The sequence below is a fragment of the Aphelocoma coerulescens genome, chromosome 1, assembly GCF_041296385.1.
Source record: "Aphelocoma coerulescens isolate FSJ_1873_10779 chromosome 1, UR_Acoe_1.0, whole genome shotgun sequence".
Taxonomy (NCBI): Eukaryota; Metazoa; Chordata; class Aves; order Passeriformes; family Corvidae; genus Aphelocoma; species Aphelocoma coerulescens.
Genome location: NC_091013.1, coordinates 114,808,221 through 114,831,432, shown reverse-complemented (window position 1 = coordinate 114,831,432; position 23,212 = coordinate 114,808,221). Strand labels below are relative to the sequence as shown.

General features: G+C 45.4%; 1 protein-coding gene across 15 annotated transcripts in view; it reads left to right on the top strand.

Moving 5' to 3' along the window:
- Positions 1 to 23,212, top strand: part of GJA8 (gap junction protein alpha 8) — a 68,552-nt gene that overhangs the window by 31,190 nt on the left and 14,150 nt on the right. For 6 of the 15 annotated variants that reach the window (XM_069025151.1, XM_069025158.1, XM_069025157.1 and 3 more), the window contains 4 exons: positions 611 to 1,618; positions 2,094 to 6,654; positions 7,768 to 8,123; positions 8,607 to 8,700. The gene's annotated coding sequence lies outside the window, so the exon portion shown is untranslated. Of the gene's footprint in view, positions 1 to 610; positions 1,619 to 2,093; positions 6,655 to 7,076; positions 7,096 to 7,767; positions 8,124 to 8,606; positions 8,701 to 18,078; positions 18,322 to 18,736; positions 18,910 to 21,064; positions 21,217 to 21,921; positions 22,159 to 23,212 lie in introns of those variants that run through there. The other 9 variants (XM_069025155.1, XM_069025149.1, XM_069025156.1 and 6 more) reach the window with 8 other exon arrangements.

The following is a 23,212-nucleotide window of genomic DNA, read 5'->3' as shown; positions in this document are numbered from 1 at the left end:
GCGATGTGCTGCATGAAATGATGCAGTATCGCTCAACCAGCATCTGGTGAAACGTTCCTAAATAGCCTCATCTTCCTGTATCAGCATTTCCAACATCAATAACTTTATTGGTAATAATCACTAAGGTCTGGGATTTCTGGGAGGAGGATGGATGGCTGCATTTGGGGAGAGAATCTAAAGGGCTTTGAAGTATCCTGATAGAAAAATGCTGAGGCAACACCACAATCACTGAGCTGAGAAACCTGCAACGATTTGCAGTTCCCAAATTGTTTGGAAAACATGAGAAATGCTGCCTTGAGAGTAGCTGTTGATGCCTTAATGCCATCAGATTCCTAAGAGCTGGAGAACTCTCGATGTACCCCAATCTAGGGTGAATCTAAACCTGACTTAAATGTTTCTCCTGGAGCCCTTGTGGCTGGCCCCATGAGATGCTTTCTCTAGCACTCCCTAAAGCCCTATCCCAAATACTTTTGAGAGAAGTTCTTCCCCCATTTCTATCTGGTAGATCTGAACAAAACCAAGCCAGTCTTCCAGTCAAATTCTTTCTAATCCAGGTCACACAACTTTACCTTCCACCTGACCAATTCTTTCCATTTCTTTCTCCTCTCAGAACTCTGATCACTCTTGCATTAAAAAAAGATTTTGATAAACCACTTGATATAGTTAAAAAGAATTATTCTCCACCCTGAAAAGTGGACCCATGTGAAAACTCCATCACAGGAATGGCACAAAATTATCTTTCAGCTACCAAAGTGATGTGAACTAGGAGCCTGCAGCGGTGTAAGCAAATAGATCAGGCTTAGAGGAATCCATGCAGAGCTGAGTGGTGATCTGTGGACTGGTATCTGGCCTGCTTTGTGCAGGCAATCTGCTCTGTGCTGACCTGCATGGGAGCTCACATTTTGTTTCCAAGCACAACAAAGCTGTGAGATGGTTCAGATATGAAAAAAAAAAAGATGGAGATGAAGAAACTTAATGTGATGCCAACATTAATATTATCTGGCCTTGGCAATGGTCAGAGTGCTCCAAAGATGGAAATTTCTGGGCCTTCTGCTTCCTTTAGCCTTCTGCTCTTACCTCCTGTCCAAGTGGCTGAACCCAGCTGGCGATGGTCAGAAATGCCCTGCAGCATTTCCAGTTGTTGGAGCAGAACTGTGGTGACTATGGTGACATAGTCAGTGTGGGTGATACACAGAAATTCCTTCTGGACTGGGTTGTGAGGTGCAGTGAAGGAGAATGGAGACACAGCAGGGAAGACCCATCACTTCTGTACCTTAAGCCATCTTAAAGCCATCAGAGTTCTGGACCTGTTTGAGGCTTCTTGTATTACACAGAGCAACCTCCAAGCAGCTCTATCTGATAACAGTTTGTCCTCTGAGCTATATCCCTCCTCAGCTTTGCCACCATCCAGGTTAGACTCCTAGTCTGTCTGGTAATAAAGATGGACTGCTGGAAGAACTGGTGTCAAAAAGGAAGGCTGGTCTCAGCTGATAAATTTAAATAGCAAGAAGTTCAAGTCTCTTGATGTCCCTTCCCACCTGAATTTTGCTGTGATTATAAATTATTGGGAGCAGATGGTCTGCAGCAGGTCGAGGTCAATGCAGCATCTTCTATACAGGTAAATCTTATCAATGTACAGAATTTCTTCAGCATTGCAAGAAAAGTAGTAAACTGAGAAATTATTTATGTTATTTTTCAAAAAATCCTCATACCAGGCTGTTAAGGGGGCCAAGTGGCCTTGGTTTGAGAAGGAAGCTTTGTTACAGATCATGAATAAGTAAAAAGAAGGAAATTAATGAAGTAGTTTGCCAGTCTAACACAGAAAAAAATAATAAAGGAACATATCCCAAAGCATATTGTAGCACAGAAACTGTTTAAAATATATGGTAGTGACCCTGAAAAGGGACAAGAACATGACCAAAATCATGACTAGTACAAATATATCTACCTACCTGTGTATGTATCTGGTAAGTGATGTTATACATGGGCACGTATGTCCCATGGCATCAATAACATTCCTAATTTGGGGGGTTAAATTGCTCATTGAGAAGGTTTTTTCTATGTTTTAACACACATTTTATTTACTTTTCTAGGTGCAGATCTGTCAGAGTGGCTTTTTTTTTGTTTTGGTTGCTTGGGTTTTCCTGGTTAGAAATAAGTGTATCCACTTTTTTTCATGGCCGGCTTTTCTCAGTAAGAAGGAGTCCTGAAAAATGGATACAGGCATTCTGATTTGTTTGCTTTCCCTGGAATATTGTTCTGTGATTGAGACTCCTTTGGCAGAGGATGCTTTGTCCCCAGGTTTCACAGATACTATTCTTGCCTCCGAGTTCCTGTTCCATTTAGGGAACAATTATTGAAGTGCCTCATAGATTGACATCTTTCTTTTCATGTGCCAGGGGATTTCTGAGGCTGTCCTGAAGAGCCATCTCTCCTGCTCTGAGACACCATGGCACGAGTCCTGTATGGGCTGTAGCCTGGACTCCTGTGATGGAGTAATCTAAACTGGCCAGGAGTTGAAGCAGTGTGGTAGCAGCTGAAACCCCTGGAGGAATATGAGCTGCTGCACTGGCAGAGGAAGTGTAATGATCTTCAAGTACTCCAGGCCACTGGGTGACCTTAACTCCTCAGAGAAAAGGTTTTAGGAAGCATTCCTGTGAGCAGCTCCATGACAAGAGAGGCCCGATTGCCCAGACATGGGGCTTATTGCTGGAAGTGAAAGGCAATGTCTTAATATTGATGAGAGACTGCTCTGCTCATCTTGAGAACAAATGACATGGCACAGCTTATGTCCATTTGGCTCTCCTCTGCCTCCCTTCCTCCCTCAGACCCCAAGCAAGGTGCTTTTGTCCATGCTGTCTTGTGGGAGCTGTTATTCATCCTGAATCATCCTGGGAGAGCATCACTGGCCTGTGAATAAATTGTCAGGGAGCATGCTGACTGTTCAACAGTACTGATGATAGTGGGATCAGACTGGAACCTGTGTCTTGGTCCTATTAGTTTGTGAGTTTTAGATGGATCTTCACTGTCTGAGAGAACACTAGGTTTGGAAGAGGAAGGTCACGAAGTAAACAAGGAAAGTATGACCACACCACTGAGCTCAGGGAGAGAGGGAAAATTAAATCCCCTAAATTTCAACCTACTGCATTTATTGGACTGCTTTTAGTAGTGGATAAGGTGGTGGATTCCTCAACTTCTGTCTGCCCAAGTAAGTGGATAAGGACATAATCAACACCTCTGCTAAACCGATGAGCTGATGCAGTAGCTACTTGGTGTAGCTCCAGACTGATGTGCAGGTCAGTAGGGTTGATTTTTGCAGAGCCAAATGGCTCCAGCCTTTTGTGTCTGTGGTGTCTCCATGGGCACAGTGAGCCAAGCTCTGAGCCTCAGAATTCCCAGTCTGTGCATGGCTTTCTCTGTGCCAGGCACTGAGTACAAGCTGGCAGGGAGGCAGCCAGTCCTGAGACAACACGTCCATCATCTTTGAAAAACAGTATTTGTGCACTAACGTTGCTTTTTGTGGAAGGGAAGCCAACAGCTATTAAGCATCTAAGTTTAGCTTGGTTGTCCACTTGTCACAGATTGGAGGAGGAGAATCTTGGCTGATTCTTGACTGCTTTTCAACTTTGGGAAGGTGAAAAATTCGTGGAAAGAATGAAAGTGGAGCGTGAAAGCCTGCAGAAAAAAGTTGGTGCAGTCACACTATTACCAAACTGTGCATTCTTACACAGACACATGAATCAATGTTGCAGAGCATTTCTAGATGCTGGAATAAATATCAGGTGTCTGCAGAGAGCACGTGCTGTGTCTGGAGATCCACTCCCTAGTGCACTGTGCTCTTTCATTTGGGGTGTCTTTGAAGTGAATTCATATATTGATGTTTGTCCAGTCAGCACCTGAAGGACTTTCTTTTTTTTATTTTATCTTAAGGGTAGGTGAAAATAAAGACCACCATGTGTATATATGAGGTGGTTACAGATGAGATTTTTTTGCAAATGAAGAACAAACCTACAAAGAATATAAAATCAGGAGCCAACTGTACAGCTCTATGGATGGCCAGAAATATTTTGGCTGGCTGAAAACCTGGTTCTTGGTCACTGTTTGTCCTCTGCTCAGCCAAATCAGAAGTGTCCACGTACTGAAGCATGTTGCTTTTTAATGCACTGAGAATTACCAAGAATCCAAAGATTTTCTTTATTCCTGCCTGGAGCTACCAGGAAGCTGTGTCAGTGTCTGTCAGTTCACTTGGTAGGGACTTGTGTTGGCTTGTTGGTCGGCTGCAGGCACCCGGGTAATTTAAGTGGCAGTGATGTGTAACACCCTACAGTTGTTTGGTCTGTTGAACAAGGAGGAGACGCCCTCACCTACTGACATCATTGTGGTAGCTAGTGCAGGCTGGAGCCCATCCTGCAAAACAAACCTGCAAACAACTGGCAAAAAACCTGCTCAGGAGGAGGGATAAGGACATTGGTGGGGGGCCTGTTCTCTGTGCTGTGCCACATGAGTTACAGAACCCACCCTGGCTTGTTTAAAAACAAGGTCTGGTAGGAACAGCCATCACAGCAGCTCCTGGAGCTCAAGGAGAAAGCCAAGAATTTTTAGCAGGCAGAGGTGTTTTCTTCCTGCACCTCTCTGAACTCACCAGAACCTGGATACAGTTCGGTGGAAATGGTGGATGGGGGATGTGCTGCATGGTGTTGGTGTGCCTCAGGACCTCAGAGATCCCAGAATAAGGTTCTTGGTTTGAATGCATTCCCTTGACTATCAGACACAACCATCTCTGGTTCCCAGAGACCCCTCTCCTCAGCTCAGTGATAAAAGCACTTTTTAACACCAAAGCTGCTGTGTTCCCACGCCTGTTGCTGTTATGAGGGAGGCCGGTCTTGAACAATAGCAGAGGAATAAAGAATGGCCTCGCTAATCAATATCCTGCCTAGACGCTGACTCAGGTGGCAGCTCGGGCCTCTTTAAAATTCCTACATTGTTCCTGATTTCTCATTTGACTCGGGTAAATTTTTATCTTTAAGGAAAGAAAACACATGGGACCAACTGTCTCTGCCTGCTCCACCGTTCCTTCCCACACCACCCCCACTCAGTTTTGCTGTCTTTGTCCGGTGGTGGCCTCCAGCAGTGGGGGATATGGATATGATTTGCTGGTTTGGACTTGGAGCTGAGCGTGATTGTGCTGTGGTCAGCACAAGGTGACTGTGGTCTGAGCAGGGCACCCTAAATCACACACATCTGCAAGGCTTTAGAGAATGCATGCTTTCACACCCACATTTCCATGTGGGCTCATATTTCTGAGATTGGTCTTAAACTGGTCAGAAGACAAGACAGAGATGCAGGCACAGGTTTCCAGAAAATTTCTCCATAGATGAATGTTTGGAGCCCTGGCAGGATGCTAAGACAGTCTGTGTGTGAACAGACATTTGGAAAATTGACAGAAGTGATATTTGCTTAAGCAAACTGCAAGATCCCGTAGCTCAAACTCTTGAATCCACCTCAGCTGCACTAAAAACTTTTCCAGAAGGAGAAGGGGGCCAGCGAAGCTTTTTGAAATCTCTGAATCTCTCAGGGCTTTGCAGGATACTCTTTGGGGGTTTCATCCTGCTCCTGTCATCCCAGAGCATCACCCCAGGGCTCCTCTCACCAGCCTGGACTGGGACAGGGGGAACTGTGGCTCTGCTCCTTCACCTGCACCAAAGGCTGCAGAGGAGAAAGCTCAGAGACCTTCAGGATTTTCCTCAGGGCTGGGGGGTCCCTAGGACATCTTTGTGGCTCTTTGGCCCTGCTTGCTTCCCGCTGAAAGGCCTCAGCAGAGGGGGAGAGCGTGGTCCTGGCTGTGCCGCCGGGCAGGAACTGTTGGAGCTGCAAAGGGAACTGGTAAGGGTTACATTTGCGCGTGTAGATATGAGATAAGAGCTGACCTATCCTTCACCCCAAACTGAACTCTCTGAAGCTCAAACAAGGTAAGCAAGTGCTTGTGAAAATGCTGGGGGAAGCCTGCCAGACTGGTGAACTTGCTGCTCCTGCTGGGGCTGGGAGCAGACCTTCAGCCACTATCCATGGGGTCCATGAGGAGCTTGCTAGGGTCTCGCCTGAAATGCCCGAAGACTGATGGCACAGAGGAATCAGGAGCTAAGGATGCCTGTCAGGATCCAGAGAGAGGGGTGTGGGTGGAGGGAGAAATAGAAATTACAGACAATGGAGAAATAATTTCAAATTAAGCTGAAATAGCATCCACAAGATATTTGAGCAAGGCCTTTCCTGCACATAGTCCCTGATTGTTGCTTACAGATATCCTTAGAGCAATTCACATTACAGATACTGTCACAGCCTCTTCCCCTGTGCAAATATAAACAGGTCAGCATCCACACGTAAGGTGTGTGACAGAGTTCCCATATAGGAAATCTGTTTCTTCTGGGAAAGAGACATCTCCCTTTAGTGATATCCCTGAGTGTTTCAGTCTCCTGTGAGCCTTGGATGTGTTTTTCACAGCACGGGAAGTGGTGCTTGCCAACACAAGCATGGTATGGCATGGGGAGGGCTGGTCTGGCCCAGCACCAAGCTCTCACCCCTAAACCCTACGTGCCTGCTGTCCCCAGAGTGAGCAGGAGGATCTGCCTGTGCTGCTGCTGCCTGTGAGGTGCATTGGTGAGATGTGTTTTTGTATTGGATCTCAGGGAGTAGGGAGAGACTCTTTTTGCCCATGGTGTCTTTATGAAAACTAGGAAACAGAAAGCACGGGTATCTCAGGAGGTGTTTTCCAGCAAGCACACACCAAGAAAAAGTGACTCTCTCTTCTCTCGATGAATGTAAATTCAGGGTGCCAGAGGATCACACAGGTGGGCTGGTTAAACACTCAGTGCAGCTCAGCCTTGCTCAGGTGGGGACTCCCTGGAGGTGAACTGAACATTTCTTTTCAGACCTGGGTGTCTGAGCTGAGGCTGCTCATCAGGGCTTCATTGGCACCAGCTGGGAAAGGGAGCAGCTAAGCCAAGCACACCTGCCTCATGGTAATATAAGGGAGTCCTTTAGCTCATTGTAGAGGTTGTAGGTGTTTGCTGTGGGTCAGAGCCTGGTGGCAGTGCTGTGGTGAGTTGGTTGCTCTCTAGAGCAGTGTTGCTTGAGCTACTGGGCCTCAGCTGTGGTAGCCCAGGCAGTGGGGGCATCCTTGGTACATGTGTGGGTCCAGATTCCCAAACTGCAGGTTGTTATGAAACACTCTGATCAGTCTGTGGCCAGTTAGGCTGTCTCTGCTGTTGCCATATGGAGTTAAAGGTCATCATGGCAAGGGTGGATGCAGGATGTTTTTGCTCTAACAACATTTATTGCCCTGTGATATGGTTAAGCATCCTCTTCTTGTGTGGGACTTAGCTCAGGGGCTGTGGATGCATGACAGAAATAAATTTCTTATGATCTTCTTCACCTTCCCCTGAAAATCTGGTGGAGAAAGACTTAAGTCCTAATCAAGCTGTTAGTCACATCAGGTTTCCCAGGCCTTGGGGCTTGCCTGAGCAGGGGGCTAAGCTCTGTGGGGTGTACGCCAGGCATGATGCTGGGGGCTCTGCTCCAGGCATGTGTGAGTGCTTGCCTGGGAAAGCAGTCACTCCAGGCAGCAAATCTTCCCTCTTGGGGAGGGAATGGTGGGCAGACATGAAGCAACCAGGGTACAGGTCCATCAGCGTGTTTGAGCGGTGAAAAATCTCTTAAATGCTCACTGAGGAACCCACGGGCGTTTTGTAAGAAAAAATTTGTTCCCTGCAGGGCTGGTGCTGTGACAGCTTCCAGTGGAGAAGAGATGGATGGATGGACAGGAGGCTGTGTACCGAGAGGAGAGGGTGAAAGGTGCCTCCTTCCAAGGCAGCAGCTGGTGAGAAGGAGCCTGGGCTGCTTAGTGTCACCACACACGAGGCCCGTGGGGAAGCGTGAGCCCGGCTTCAGTCCTTGTCAGTGGCACCTCGTTGACTTTTAGCGCTTCCTTATCGCGTCTGCGCTCACCTCGCGCGGCGCTGATAAAATGCCATGGCCGGGGTGATGTGCTGAGCAGCCCTGCAGAAACCTTGCAGAGCATGGGAGCCTGAACTGCCAGCGACCAGCCCGGGGCTCCAGGGCAGAGCAAGGTAACAAAGGAACATCCTAACCTGGGACAAGGCGAGGGCGGGATGACCTCCAGGGGGTATCCGATGGGACTGGCACGGCAGCACGTGAATCTTAGGTTAGAATTTGGGTTTGCAGAAGCTGGGCTCGCTGTGACTTTCCCATACCCAGCAGAGCTGGAAGCGTAAGCCATGTGAAGTGATTGCAGGGTGTTAGCTCTCAGAGCTATAAACAATAGAGTAGGGAAAGAATGCCCAGGGTTGTTGGTTTTTTGTTTGTTTGTTTGTTTTAGTCTTTTTTTATTCCTTCTTTCCCAGTAATAACATTTCTCTCTCTTGGGGCATTAAGCACCTAAGTAGTTCTGGTACAAACTTTAATTATCACTAAAAAAGGGTATAATTTTCCAAAATGTTATTGCTACCTTACCTCTAGGGTAGGCCTATCTGTGGACCCGCAGCAATTTTTAAAGGTAGTTTTAATTTTTTTTTTTTTTTTTTTTTTTACAGGTGAGCAACTTGCAGGAATACACGTGGGAGAGTTCTCTTGATGGATTTGAACTAAGGGGCCCTGAGTATAAAACCCTGAGCATCTACTGAGCAGGTATGTAATTTTTGAAACCTGTAACTGGTGTACAGTATCTTGCCACTGCAGGAGAACAATGACACCTGGCTGGCTGGAAAGAAGAATTTTCCTTCTGAGTGTGACGTTTAGATGTTTAAGAATGCTTTATTTTTCTTTTCCTTTATTTTAGTTTTTTTTTTTTTTTCAATTTATTTTAAAAGGGCCTTAAAGTTATTGTCCTTCTTCCTGAATTGGAGAGAAAAATTCATGATGTCAGAGTTCCTTGCTGGAGAAAAATTTCTAAAGTTTTTACCACAGAAGCTGGGGTCAAAGTCTTTCACTTTTTTTCATGACTGAAGTTTTGACTTCACCTTTACTGGTCCAAATATTCTAAATGATTAAAGGTGAAACAAACTTTCCTTTAGAGAAAGGAATTATCATTAACAACAGAAACTTTCAGTGAAATCAATGAAACATTTCAATTTCACTTGCTGTTCTACTGTTACATCCTATTCAGAAAATAGGCTTAAGCAGCTCCCAGCATATTTTTTTTCTTCTTTGGCTACAGCTCTACTCTGTACTATGTTATTCATTGAATGCTATTATCCCAGGTCTCTTATATAGCACTGCTCTTGGAATCATCCCTGTAACCACTTCCACATGCTGCAGACTAGCAGAATGGAAGAAGCTCCTTCCACATTCCCTGTATTCATGGGAACTTTGCCAAGTTCTTGTTCTCCAATACTTGCTGAGATACCTCAAAGTTTATTTTCAAAATCATAGTCCCAAAGCTTTTCTCACAGGAAGATCTAGTGTTGCCCCAGTCACCTTTAGGAGTCTCTTATTTTTTTTTTCCCTCACCAACTTTGATCTTTTCCGTGCTTTTGAACTATTCTTCTCTTCTGCTTTCTTCTGTTTCTGCCCAACATCTTGTACTAAGGTCTTCTTGTTTCGGTGTCTCACCATTTCTCCAGTCTTCTATCATCCCCTGCCAACATCTGGAACTCTGTGTGGGAAACCTGGGCCTTTTCCCAAGACCACCATGCTTCATCCCCCCCAGAACTTTTGCTCTTCTCCCTGACAGTGACATTCAGATTCCCACACCTTTTACTGTATCTAAGCTCTGTCTTGCATATGAACCCGTAAAATCTCACCATTTTTTTCCTCTGAAACCTGACTTTTTGTCTATACTGGCTGTTTGAAAAGCTCCTTTATGCCTCTTTTCCAAGCTTTCAAAATTTATTATAGTGAACTTCAACACTGTTGGTCTTTTTGAATTTTTTTTGGACTCTGCTCATACTAGGCAGGATTGAGACCACAACACCTTGAAAACAGTGAATAAGTAATTCCCCTTGACATGAATACTGATTGTCTGCCCACCTGGGAGTTAGCAAAGGGAATACTAAGGTGTTTGTGTGCCACCTGGCACCCACTGCTAGTCCTTTGAGAGAGCAGTACTTAGATTTCCAATGCTGCTGATGCCACCTTGCCCTGGAAGTCTCTAGTCTCTGTCAATAATGTCCTTAAAGTCTGTATTTTGTAACAGCCTGAGGATGGTATCTACTTCTTGCTTCAGTCCACTGGGATCCCTCTGCCTCTCCCTCTGTCTGGGCTAGATCTCATACAGGATTTTCTTTGAAATTTTAAACAGCTTCCTTGTCAGATCTGAGTGAATTTCATTCTAGAATGTGCTCCAACCTGAAGGGCAGAGCCTTCTGTCCAAGACACGTGAGGTCAAATGGAGAAAGCATTGAACTTCATTTTTTTTTTCTTCTTTTTTCCCCATGTTCTAGTGCAATGTCCTAATTAGTGACCTACTGGGCCACATCACCACCACCAGCCTGACTTACTATAATTTTTTTTTTTTTTTTTCTGGAGTGCTTTATGACAACCCCACTGCATTTTGTACATAGACCAGGAAAGACAGCGAGGTGGAGAGTCCCATTTTCAGATGGATACACGTGCTACAGCTCGGTGTGAGATATCCATGTCCTTATGAAGTCACACCCTCAGCCACTGTTTTTCCATGGATATCTGATGTGGCATCCCCTAAGGGTGCTGGTATTTTCTGGTGCTCTTCTGAGGCACCCAGTGCCAGCCACCTCCACTCTTTGTGCAGCAGTGAAGGGATGTGAGCTATCAGCTGAGCTGCTCCTGTTTGCTGCTGACCTGGTGAAACAGTTCACCATGCCAGAAAAAAAGGGAGGAGGAGAAGAAAAAGGGAAATAGAGAAAATAAAAAACAGAGCATGAGGTTAATGAAAGTGGGGGAGTGCTTCTGGTATTATAATGTTACCAGAATTAGGTTTCTTTAGCTCCTGCTGTGCTTTGCTAAAAACGAGTCCAGTTAGCAGCAGCAGATGTGAGTGTAACAGCTGTACAACTGTCAGGGGAATGAGAGAAGCTATGAGAAATCCACGAATTAAGTAGATTCTCTTGCTTTCTTTGTGTGGAGGTCTTAGAAGTGGCAGTTCTCAAAGTGTGTCCTACTGGCTGCTCATGTCGAGTGACTGGAATGTTGTAGAAGGTGAGAGAAGGGTGCAGCAAGCACGATGCACGGTATGCTTTCAGCCAGGAAAAGGACAGCATCTGGGGAATGGGTTATTGGAGCTGCTGGGGGATGATGGGGTAGCTGGGAGGAAAGATGTAGCTTAGGAGTAGACACTAATGTTGCAGAAATGGGGATGGGAATTCGTGCAGCTAAGAATAAATGCATTTATGGAAACGATACTGGTGGTTATTTGGTAACCAGAAGCTTAAATGATCAAAGAGTTTAGTAAGACCTTCTGACTTTGCCTTGCCCTTCCAAAAATATATCATGGCTGTGTGGAAGGTCACCTCCCATCCCTTCTTAGATGTTAATCACCCCCTTCAATATAGGTGGCCGATCAGATTGCATAGGCTGGGTAAACACTGGGATATATGATAGCACATTTGCTGGGCTGCAGGATCTAAAGGTAAGGCTGATATCTGGAATGCCAAGATATTTGTGAGGGGAGGCAAGATTCCTGCTCTCTTCAGCTGCTTGCCCTCCAAGTGGAAGGAGAAGGCATTTCAAATTCCTTGCAAGCTCCAGGCTATAAACAGGCTCTTCCTGTATGAAACAATAAGGATCTAACAATAATCAGGAGTTGTCTGCTGTTCTGAACAGATCTAATACTACTGGGAGATGCTTTTGTGGGGAGGATGAAGCCCATCAGTTGAGAGGGACAGAAGTGCCCAGTGCTACATCTGAGGAGAAGGTATTGAACACAGAGTCATGGGGCAAAGAAGAAATCAAGTCCCATCAAGATGAAGCAGACAGAGACAGGGGAAGGAATCAAAACAAAAAGAAAGCAGGAAAGAGGAAGAAAATAATTAGGCAAAGGTGGGAGAACTATTAGCATTGTTTTGTACAGTGAAGAAGTGGCTCAGCTCTTAAATACACTCCATAAACACTGTATTTTTTCAGCTAGCTAGGCTAAGGGCCTCTGTGGGGGCAAGTACACAAATGATGGGTCCCCAAGCCCTGCTGCTCCCTCAATGAGAGTAGAATTTATCACCTATATAACTATCCTGGATTCATCTGGGGGGAGGTGCTGTGGCTCTAGCGTGGTCTGGCTGCGCTGTATCGGATTTCTGAGTAAGCCTGAATTCCCCAAAGTAATGTGAAGGTTGATATGAGCAAGGGAATGCATTTGGTATTTTATTTTGTGGATCACGGGGGAAGTGCCACATGCAGCAGTCATGGATGCTGTGTTTATCCTCACCCCTCTTGCTAGCTGGAAGACAGTGGTACTGCAGCTTAAGTCTCTGAAGCTGTTCTTGGCATGTAGGCTCTTTGCATTAAAAATCTCCATGGGTCTGTCACCACAGGCCACAGCCATTCCTTGGGGTGCAGAGTATGCAGGGTGTTGGTGCTTTGGGATTATTTGTAAGACATTGCTCTGTTTTGCCTGGTCCTAGTCAGGGGACTGAAGTGAAGGTTACTAAAATGCAAACCACTTGGGTGATGCAGGAACAGAAGTGTCCCTTATAGCTAAACTAAAATCTTCTAGGAGGTAGGTTGTTCTCACATTCATCAGCTATGACAGTGTGGGGAAAGTGCCTGTCCTGTTAGGACCTGTTTCACCTGGACCCTTTGTTTACACTGAGCAAAGCCATTGGATTTCATACCTTTTAGTACAGTGATCCTACAGTAAAATGTGAAAGTTCAGATATTCCTGTAGGCACAGACTATGTGACTCTATGCCAGATGGGAAATCTGCATTGTAAAATGCCAGATCTGTGAGCCCTTTTCCTCGCTGGGATGAAATTCCCTTTTTCTTTGTGAATCTTACCAGCCAAGGGTGTTGCCTCACCTTATTCATTAGCCAGCCAGTGTTGGTGTAATTAGGGGTTAAGCAGTCAATCTTAAAAAATCCCTTGGAAATCAAGGAATCCATATATTTGCTTATTTATAATTTGTGTACTGCCCCTGAGGCAACCAGCCATGGGAATGCAATCCCATATTTGTGTATTTAACAACTGAAAAGAAGATGTGAGAAGAGGTTTGAGTTTACAACAATATAAAGAAAACTGTGACTGCCTAACCTCCTGTCTCACTTCCCCTGTTGCAGGCCATGCATCTTCCTGGTGCCCAGTGTTGTGGAAATCCTGTATTTCAGTGTGCATTGAGACTGGCTTTTCTGACACAGGATGGAGCTGAGAGTGTGCTTAAGCTTGTTTCTGTCCCAGCCAGAGAGGGAAAGACTTTCTTCATTAGGGGCCTGTTTGTGGTAGGCTCTACAGAGACACTTATCAAATGTTGACTTTACTTAAAGCTCTTACAAGCAAATTAAATGATGTGGGCTGAGCCAGGAAGAGATGGTGCTGCTACAGTGCTTCTAGAGAGGTTTGTTGTTGCTGTTTTTTGGCAATGCAGATGTTAGGACTTTACGGGAAGCCCATCAGTCCTCCACATGGGTGGAGATGTGTAGTTATAAGGAGGAGTAAACATTGGAAAGTTGGTCATTTGTGGCTGAATACTATTGAGCAAGACAGCAAGATAGTAACTGATCAGTAGGAATGACTCAAAAATCAGTGATCTGCAAAACAAAAAAACCCCAACCACAAACCAAAAAAACCCCATTACTGCAATAGTCTGGATGACTCAGAAAGATGGGGCCAAGCATAACATTAGCTGCTGTAAGTCACATGTGAAAGAATAAGGAATACAGGCTGTATTTATCAGTTGGCAAGTTTGTCTCAGGAAGGAGTGGGGGCTGCTCACTGGCTGACTACAGAATTCCAGGAGGATGCTGTAGCTGGGGGAACTCATGTAGATTTCAGTAAATAAACTGAACTGTTCTAGGAAGGGCTGAGTTGTGTGTGTGCCATTTAGCACTAACGTGGTCACTTCCCATGTACTCTGTTTAGTGCTTTTGTTGGTGATTCCTGGATGGAAGAGGTTTCAGGGACAATGCCTGAGGGTGTTAAAGAACTGGAAGTTTGCCTTCCAGTAAAAGAGGTTGAAGAGCGAGAGGGAAAAGGGAAAGCTGAAGGCTAACTTTTTTCAGTGTTTAGATATACTTACAAGGAGAACAAATTCTCTACAGTCTAGCAGACTGAGGGACAGTAAGATCCAAAAACAGGAATATGAGACTGAATTAAAAAGACCCCAAAAATGATATGAGGAAAAGCACTATTTTTTAACATCACCTGTAATTAACCACTAGAAAAACTCAGGCTTTTGGAGGATCCTTCCCAGGACACTTAAGTTGTGCCTGGATTCTTGTCAGAAAGTGGACCCTTATAGAGATGTGAAGGATTTCTGCCAAGTTTTCTGACACAAGTTTATGAAGATGTGGGTCTGGATGACCATGCCACTTCTTTCTGGCATTAGTCAGATGTTGGCTCACAGCTGTTGGCAGCTCTGGGGTTGAGCACTGGGACCTCAGGGCAAGAGCAAAAGGCACCCCCTCTCAGCCCAGGCGCTGCTCCTTTTCACCCTGCCCTGTGCAAACACTCACCAGTGTTTGGTTCACCTTTTTACTGGATTATGTTGAGGTGATATCCCAAAGTAAATGAGGCTCATTGGTGTCCACTGAGGTGGTCAGTGATGAGGTACTAATTGTCATCTAGCAATGTGGCTTTAATTCTCCTCTGGCCAAGTCAAGGCATTCCTTTTAAATACCATCATCTATGGCTTTGTCATCCATTTCAAACTTAAACCTTGAACAGTTACTGTCTTGTATTTCTGAGCCAAACTAGAATGAGTTTTTCCTTCTGCTACCTCAGTGAACATCTTACAGTTTCGGGTTTTTTTTGTGGAAAAGCTGTATTCCCATGATGCCAGGGTTTTGCTTCATTTCTTACCTTATTCTCTGCAGACTTAAACTTCGTCAGAGGCCAAGTCTCTGCCCATGGAAGGATCAGAGGTGCAGAGTACCATTAGAAATGAGGTCTGAGACCAGGAGAAGGATGGGTGCTAATGCAGGTGGAGGTTGGGAGAACATCAAGAGGTGCCAGCAGAGTCTCTGAGCCTTTGCACGCAGCCAGCATGGCCAGGTCCTTGCTGTAACAGTAACACAACTTCCTAGGAAACACAATGGCCACTTGTGAGCCAGCCCTACCCCAGGGCAGCAGAGGGAAGCCAGGCAGGGCAGCGTGTCCCTGTGGGCAGCAGGGCTGGCTGGGTGGGGCGTGTGAGGATCCGTGGATGTGACCACTGAGGCTGTGCGGGGTGGGAAGCTTTTCCTCTTGTGACTTCACCTGGACTGTGTGCCAACCTCGGCACACAATGTTATCTCTGCAAGCCAGCACATGGCCAGGATGGCTGTGCTCACACAGGGGGCCCCAGGAGACTTTCTCCAGTCCTTACAGCTTTTGGCCTTGATGGCTCTTGCCAGAAATACGCCACGGCCCCATTCCGTGGTTTTGTTTCCAGTGGTACCAGAACTGCGTCTGCCTGTGGGTGACCTATGCCACCAAGGAGGAGATCTGGTTGTGAGGAGTAAAAGTGAAAGGTTTTGCCAGGACCTGAAGCAGGGAGTTCTACTCTACTCTACCCCACCCCCCTCTGGCAATCTGGGCTGCTCTTGGCTATTTCCTTATCTAGGGTTTATTGCTGTGCAAAACAGCTGAGTTAATGAGTCATTAAGAACATTCGGTCCCTGCTGCATGGGGACTTTGCTGCCCGGATGGAAATCGTTCCCAAGAAGCCCATTCCCCTCTCTGTAGCAAACATACAGCTGTTGAAACCCATTGGATAAATAAATGCAGTCCTTCAGGGCTCAGGCCCAGCCTATGGCAGTGATTTCCATGGGTCAGGGATGCCTGGTCTGCCTATAACCATCTTGACTTTTGTCAATGTTAAATACCTTGCCTAAAAGGGAGCGTTGGGCCTGGATCATCAGGATCTCTTGGCAGTTTCACAGATCTCCTTTCATGGCAATCTATAGAAGCTCTATCTTCTCTCTCAGGGATGTGTTGTAGATTAAATGCTACCTCTAGAAGTCTCAGCCTGAGCCTGCTCTCTTCCCTGCACTAGGAGAAACCCTACATTGTTTATTTTATTCTGTTGTTCCATGAATAAGACCTTTCTGCCCAGACAAGCTCAGGCGTCCTTTCCTTAATCAAAGAACCTTTCCTTAATTCTTTGGCAGACTTTGGTTTACCCAGGACAGATGTTTCTAAGACATCTGTGTTTTCCATGCTTTGACATTCAAACAGTGAAACAGCACTGGACTAGTTTGCACAATAATGAGGTGGTTCCAGCCTTTGACATCTGAGATTCATCAGTGACTGGTCTTTGGCATCAGGGAGACCTGTTCATGCAAGTGTCTGTCTCCAGCTAAATTAAAATCCACTTGTTGGACAGTCACGTGGCTTTTGATAGGCATGACCATGTAAGCACCAAATAGCCCTAAGAGAATTTGCAGGAGTCTCTGTACTTTTGGGGGTCTCCTTCAAGTGCATGATTGGCGGGTGGTTGTTCAGAAGTCTTTGTAGGTTCATCAGCAGCTCTCCAGGATTGGTGCTTGTGCTCCAGTGGAGTTGAAACAGTGCAGTACCACACAGGAGGCAGCTGGCACCCTCATGCTGGGTAAGAATCCTCAGGATGATGCAGCACTTCACCACTTGTGACACTGCTTTCTGGGCTACCTCACAAATCATATTGGTTTTGGGAGGTGAACTGGAGATGAGCAGATTTGAGCCCTTTAAATTACGTACCAGCAGCCCATGTGTAGATGTGCTATCTCATGTGATCAGTACCAGGTAAGAAGTCACTTCTGGGGGGTCCCTTCTCACCTTCTTCATTCAAGCCAGCAGGTTGTCACTAAGGTAAGCTGAACCAGAAATAAGCACTCTTTTTCTAATTTGATGAATTGGGGTCATGGAGAACACATAAAGGGAGCTTTTGACAGCAGAGGGCTTTCATGAAAATTGGAGGATAAACCAGGCAGGACTGAGGTGTATCCATCTTGCCTCTATGTCCCTAAGATGTGCAGTGGGAGTTCATATGCAGTTCCTCAGCTACCCTGAGCTCAGAGCCCTACAGGAAGTCACTGCTTCCTGGGACAAAGTTCTCCACAGCAGAGCTGCTGCTGGTCTCCCTGCAGAAGTGCAGGAACTGGCCTTCCCCTTCCCCTTCCCCTTCCCCTTCCCCTTCCCCTTCCCCTTCCCCTTCCCCTTCCCCTTCCCCTTCCCCTTCCCCTTCCCCTTCCCCTTCCCCTTCCCCTTCCCCTTCCCCTTCCCCTTCCCCTTCCCCTTCCCCTTCCCCTTCCCCTTCCCCTTCCCCTTCCCCGTGGTTGTCCAACCCTCTGAGCCATCAGGAGTGCTCTAGATCAGCACTTTTTCAGGTGAATCCTTTTTCAGGATTCACCCCTCTCCAGGACTTGGTGACTTCTGTAAAATGTTTGCTGTTTTCTTCCAGCTTATTGACTAAAAATATCCTGATGCCAAACGCCCTCCAGGATCTTGGTATAAACATACTATAAAAAACCCCAATCACTTCTAGCCTTCTTAGTTGTGTTTTGGAAGTCTGATAAGTCATTTATAGTCTGTTTAATGACTGCTATCTTATTTCTATGCCAAGCAAGTTCTTTAATCATAGTGCCACATGATGGAAGGGAAACAGCCTTCCAGGATCTCAAGTATATTGTATCAGCTTTGTTCTATTTAACAATGGTATGTGCAATTTCCTCAGAGAAAAGGAGGAACACAGTTCAGTGGGGGTGAATTTTCTATAAATCCATGTTGGTTGCTCCTAGTTATATTTCCCTCCTTTTATTCCCCGTGTTCTTTGTTAGCCACTTCACTATTTAGTTCAGGTCTGAGATCCTATCACAAGTCTGTAGTTACCTGTGAGCAATAATGAGATAATCATAAAATAATTATGCCCTTCTACATAGTCTTTACAAAATGCCAGACTATGGGGTTTCTTCTTCTCCTCCAGGACTTACCCATTGCACCAAGAAATACAGAAGATCAACATAATTAGAGGAATTATGTGTGCAGCTTATGAAAAAAACCCCCCAAACTAAAGAAGGTTGGAAATTTTCAGTGTAATGTACCCAGTCCCACTGATTTAAAATGCCTGATTTTAGTGGGTGGTATTTAACTCCTCTGAGATACTACAAGAATAGACATGTCATCACCAAAGACTTCATCAACTACTTTCTTGTCTCTCAGCAGTAGGGTAGGAGTATTTATTGATTTCTTTTTTGTTCTCTGCATTGTTATTGAATAATCTAAGTTTTTCATCTGATAACAGATCAATACTATGAATAGGACTCATTCTGCTCTTAATTTAATTTAAAAAAAATACCTTTGTCGGTCTTTTTTTTTCCTGGTTCACCCCCATAATATTTTTTATAATTCCTGTCTTCTAATTTATGTTCAGCTTCTCTTACTATTTGTTACATGTGTTTTACTTACTTTACTTTCTTTAAGCCCCCAAATTTCAATTTTAAATCAGGTTGTGCTTTTTCAGTTGCACTATGCTTTCTGTACTGGGGAGCTGTGTATTTTTGGTGCCCCACAAATGATTTTTAAGCAGTTGTTAGTGATTATTTATATTTTTGTGTTTAAATACTTTCTTTTTGTTTATTTAGCCCAGAATTCTACTCAGGGCTGGGAAACAGGATTTTTAAAAAAGCAACATATCTTTCAAAGCATTGCATTACCAGTTTGGACCTTCTTCTGCTTTCATATAAGAGTGCAGTGAGCTGGGGATCAGTGAACCTGCTGCCAGCCTCTCATTTCTGCCATCACCTTGCCCATCCAGGTAAGGTGAAAGACAGGTTTTGTTCATTTTGGATTTAAAGTTTGCCAAATGAGGAAGCTGTTAAGAACATTTAAAAATCCCCAAGGCTGTTTTTGAGTCAGCAGCATCAGCATATGTTGAGCTAAGCAATAACTTAGGTTTATTTTTTCTTTGGTGAGTGCTTGAGTAACCAGGGCTTCCATATTCCAGTGTTGTTTGGTTATCCATTGTGGACCCTAATCATCAATCCAGTTACTGGAGCACCAACTCACAAATGTTGAATACTGATAACTAGGAAACTCTGATTCAAAGTCACAAACAAGCTAGCAGGTGTTTTTATTTTTGCCTCACTTCTGTCCTCTCACTCTTTCTTAGGGCTATGCCTATTGATTTTAACATTGTCTTACAAACCATCCCAGAATCTATTCCAATGTCTTACAGCTGTAGTCCCCTGGGCAGGCACAGCCTTGATGAATACAAACTTGGAAGGAATGCCACAATTGTATGCAGCTAGAGAGGATGTACTGGAATGGACTTGACTTCTATATTGTGTTTCTGTAAAGGAGGGCACACTTTTGAAAGGCAGAGTCAGGGCTGCAGCTGCATAAACTCAGCACTGCTCAGGGGGAGTGGAAACCCACCGAACCTGCTGCCCCCTGGGCCAAAGCAGGGGGGCAAACAGAAATATTAGGGCTCACGTCCTTGCTTCAGAGCTCTGGGGACTGGAGAGACACAGGCCATAAAAAAACATGCCTATATTTTGCTGAGGTAATAGCTGCATTCACTGGGATGGTGTTTATCAATCAGACAAGAATGGGGCCTCATATCTCAGGGCTTGTGGGAGAGTATTCAACAGTTGCTGAGCCAAGGTAGGGTTTAGAAGTTTGCCACGGAAGTAGCTCCTGAAAATTCTGCCAGGTTTCACACAGGACTGGGCATCCCCAAAGAGTCTTAATGCTCCTTTTAAAAGGATCCTGATATGCTTTAAACCACATTCCTCCTAAGAATATTATACTCACTGAGCCATAACAGGGCTGAAAGGGATTGAAGTTTTCTGGAAATAATGAATAAAAAACTCTCCAGGCCTCTCTCCAAACTGGAGAACCTCCCACCTATGTTTTCTGGCAGGTCTTTACATAGATAATCCTTGACTCCCTCCATCTGGCTGTTTATTAGTTTGAAGCCAAATTGTCTCAGGGAATGCTGAACACCTCTGGATGAAAGATGTTTCTATGGACAGGCTGCCTTCTTGATCAGGAAAAGAGAATGACTGGCTCAACAGCTTCCAAGTTCAGTAACCTCTCTTACTTCTTAATAAATTGCTGAGGCATGAGAGGCTTCCGTTCCTTGCTGGCATCTTTTACACTGTGCCCAAAGAAACAATCATATCAGGCTCAGGAAGACTGAAAGGGCAGGGAAACAGGAACCGTCCCCACGGATGTCCTCCTCAGAGAGGCTGGGAACGTGCTCTGCTGTGGGAAATGGGAAGCTGAGGTCAGCCAAAGTGCAGAGCAGGTATGCACATCTCTTGGGATGGGAGGAACAGATAATGGCCTGCTTTGCCATCCCCATCCCTGCCCTGTGCTGCTGGTGAGCTCTCCTGGGCCACCTTTGCACCTTGTGTGCAGAGCGCACCTCCACTGTGTCATTCCACGGTGTGGAAATGAAGGCAGGGAGATAAAGGTGGAGAGTGGGTGGTGACAACGCTCCTGAGAGCCCTGAGCTTACCACTCAGCAAGGCAGGCCTTGGTGGTGTGAGAAGAGCCCAGAAGAAGTGAGAAAGGAGCAGAGAATGAGCCCCCATCAAAAACTGGGAGGCAAAAAACCCCATGGACAGTGAGGTAACACAGGGTGCTTCCAGACATACAGACTTGTTCCCATCTTTCAGAAGCTTTGTCCCTTCCAGCTCCTCGTGCCTGGGAATGTTAAGAGATTGTACAAAAAGTCTTGATAAAACAAACATATGGAGATCCCCTCAAGAGGCTGGGAGATATTATTAGCTCCTCTTTTACTGGCAGGCCTGGAGCAATTAATTATTACCAGAAGTATTATCAGGTACTTGTCACTGCTTTCCCTGGATCCACTTCACAAAGCCCAGATTGGCTGTAAGCAACATGTTCCCTGACTGGCCTGATACCTCACAACTCCTGATAGCAGTTCCTCTGCTCCTCTCCTGAGGATCTCAGCAGTGGTGGAAGTGCCACAACCTCAAATATATGCTGAGAGAAATTTGAGTCCATGGACCACCTAAATATGCAGCATGCCTGTATTTTTACATCTTCTCAGTGATGTCCTGTGGCTGATGTGCTCCACCTCTGTGACCAGGGGGTAAGTTTTAGGCAGGAGGCAGAGCAAGGCACAGCTAAGAGGAGGTTATATGGGGACCTAGGAAAGGCATTTTGTATATGATGGCTCTGTAATGCGTGTTTAACAATTTGCCTACCAGCTCTGGGCCTTGTCCCAGTGCTGCTCTTCAGAAAGAGCATCTGCAGTGGCACAAGAACTTAAAATTTCTAACCCACACACTCTTGTAAAGGTCTGTGCTTCTAGAAATAGTCTGGTCAGGTTTTAAGTGAAATTATGCTGATCCATGGAATCATGTGTCTAAAGGAGTACTCTTCTCTTCCTGGCTCTGGTTCTGCTGCAGTAGCACAACACCTACCTTTGACACATGAGAATTCATCTTTTTTGCCTTACTTGTTCTTTGTACTTTTAGTGAATTTTTATTACTGATATACTTTTAGTGAAGTTTCTATTTTTAAACCGTGTTATTATTAAAGGAAATATCATGCAGGTCAGCTGGTATACCTGTGAAATATTTGCTGGAAAAAGGATGCAGGTTGAGGTGAAAATAGAGATTTTACTAGTAAAAAAGGTGCTTTGCCACCAAAGTTTACACTGAGTCTGTAGGTAAAATTATAGGCATCAAAGTGATCTTCACGTCAGTTTAACCACTGTAAAAGTACTGTAGAAAATCGTATTCAGAATAGGTATTACAGCATCACCACAACTTCCCGTGTTTGCTGTGCTTAGTTTTGTATCTGCAGAAGAAGTTTAAGAAAGAAGGGAGTGAAGAGGAAGGTCGGGGGTAGCCAGGAGAAGGCACGGCGCGTCCCTGGCGCTGTTTGTCACCCACAGCATCCCTGGGTGCCGCGGCGCCGCCGGCGCAGGGATGACAGCACACCGCCCGCTAGCGGCCCGGGCTGCGGGAGCCGGGCTGCTCCTCCTGCTGCTCCGCTGATGCTGCTCCAGCGCTTCTCCTGGGACAAGGTGCGTGGCACTCCGTTCTGCCGCCCTCGGATAAAATCAGCACCTCTGGAAAAGGTCTTCGCTGAGCTGGGCGAGAAAAGAGAGCAAGTTGGTTGAAATGGGGTTATGGGGAGCAAACACCTCTAAATCTGCAGCACATTCTGAGCTGTCACTGGAGGCAAAGAACACGTTTATGACTCCCCCGAAGGTTCCCTGAGGACAGCCCTCCTCGCAGGGCAGCGTGGAATACCCGGGCTGAGCCATGGGAAGCAGCACAGCACCACCGTGCTTCACACTGCCCCAGCTAATTAGCCTCGCTCCGGAGGAGATAATGAACTCGAGTGAAATTCCTTGCTGACATAGCCAACCTGCTCGCAGGCCTGAGCTGGTGTGCCCCAGGCCAGCATTGCACTGGGTGGTGTGGACAGCCCACAGTGTCCAGGCTGGGTTTTCAGAACTGTGGCAAGATACAATTTTTTTTTTTTTTTTTTCCAACTGAAAATATTTCTCTGAGATTTCTCCGAGGTTCTATGGTTTTGTGTAGGGCCAAAGACCTCAGAAAGCCTTCCTTCCCCCCTGCTTGTTTTTCTACTTATGTGGTAAGATCATCCTTAACAGATGTTTGTTTACCTCTTCATAAAAACCTCCTGTGATTCTACAGCATCCCCAAGCAGTGTGCTGCTGTGCTTTGCTGTTCTTACCATTGCAAAGTGTTTTTCTAGTGTTGAGCTATATCATTTTTATTGCAAATTAAGCTGATTATTTCCTCTTCTACTTTTGGTGAATGTAGGGGACAACTGTTTAGTCTCTCCACCCATTGTAACAAATGTTTATGTGCTGGAAGACTGTTATCATGCCTCTCCTCCTGTTGTTCTTTTCCTAGAGAAAACAAACTCAATTATTTTATCCATTCCTTATAAGTAATGTTTTTTTTCACCTCTCTTATCATTTTGCTGTTCTTTTTTGGACTCTTTCCAACTTGTCTGCATCTCCTGTAAAATGTAGTGCCTGGGAGTGGACACACTGTTCCTGCTGGGAGCTCAGCAGTATCAAGTAAACGCTCAAAATAATTGCT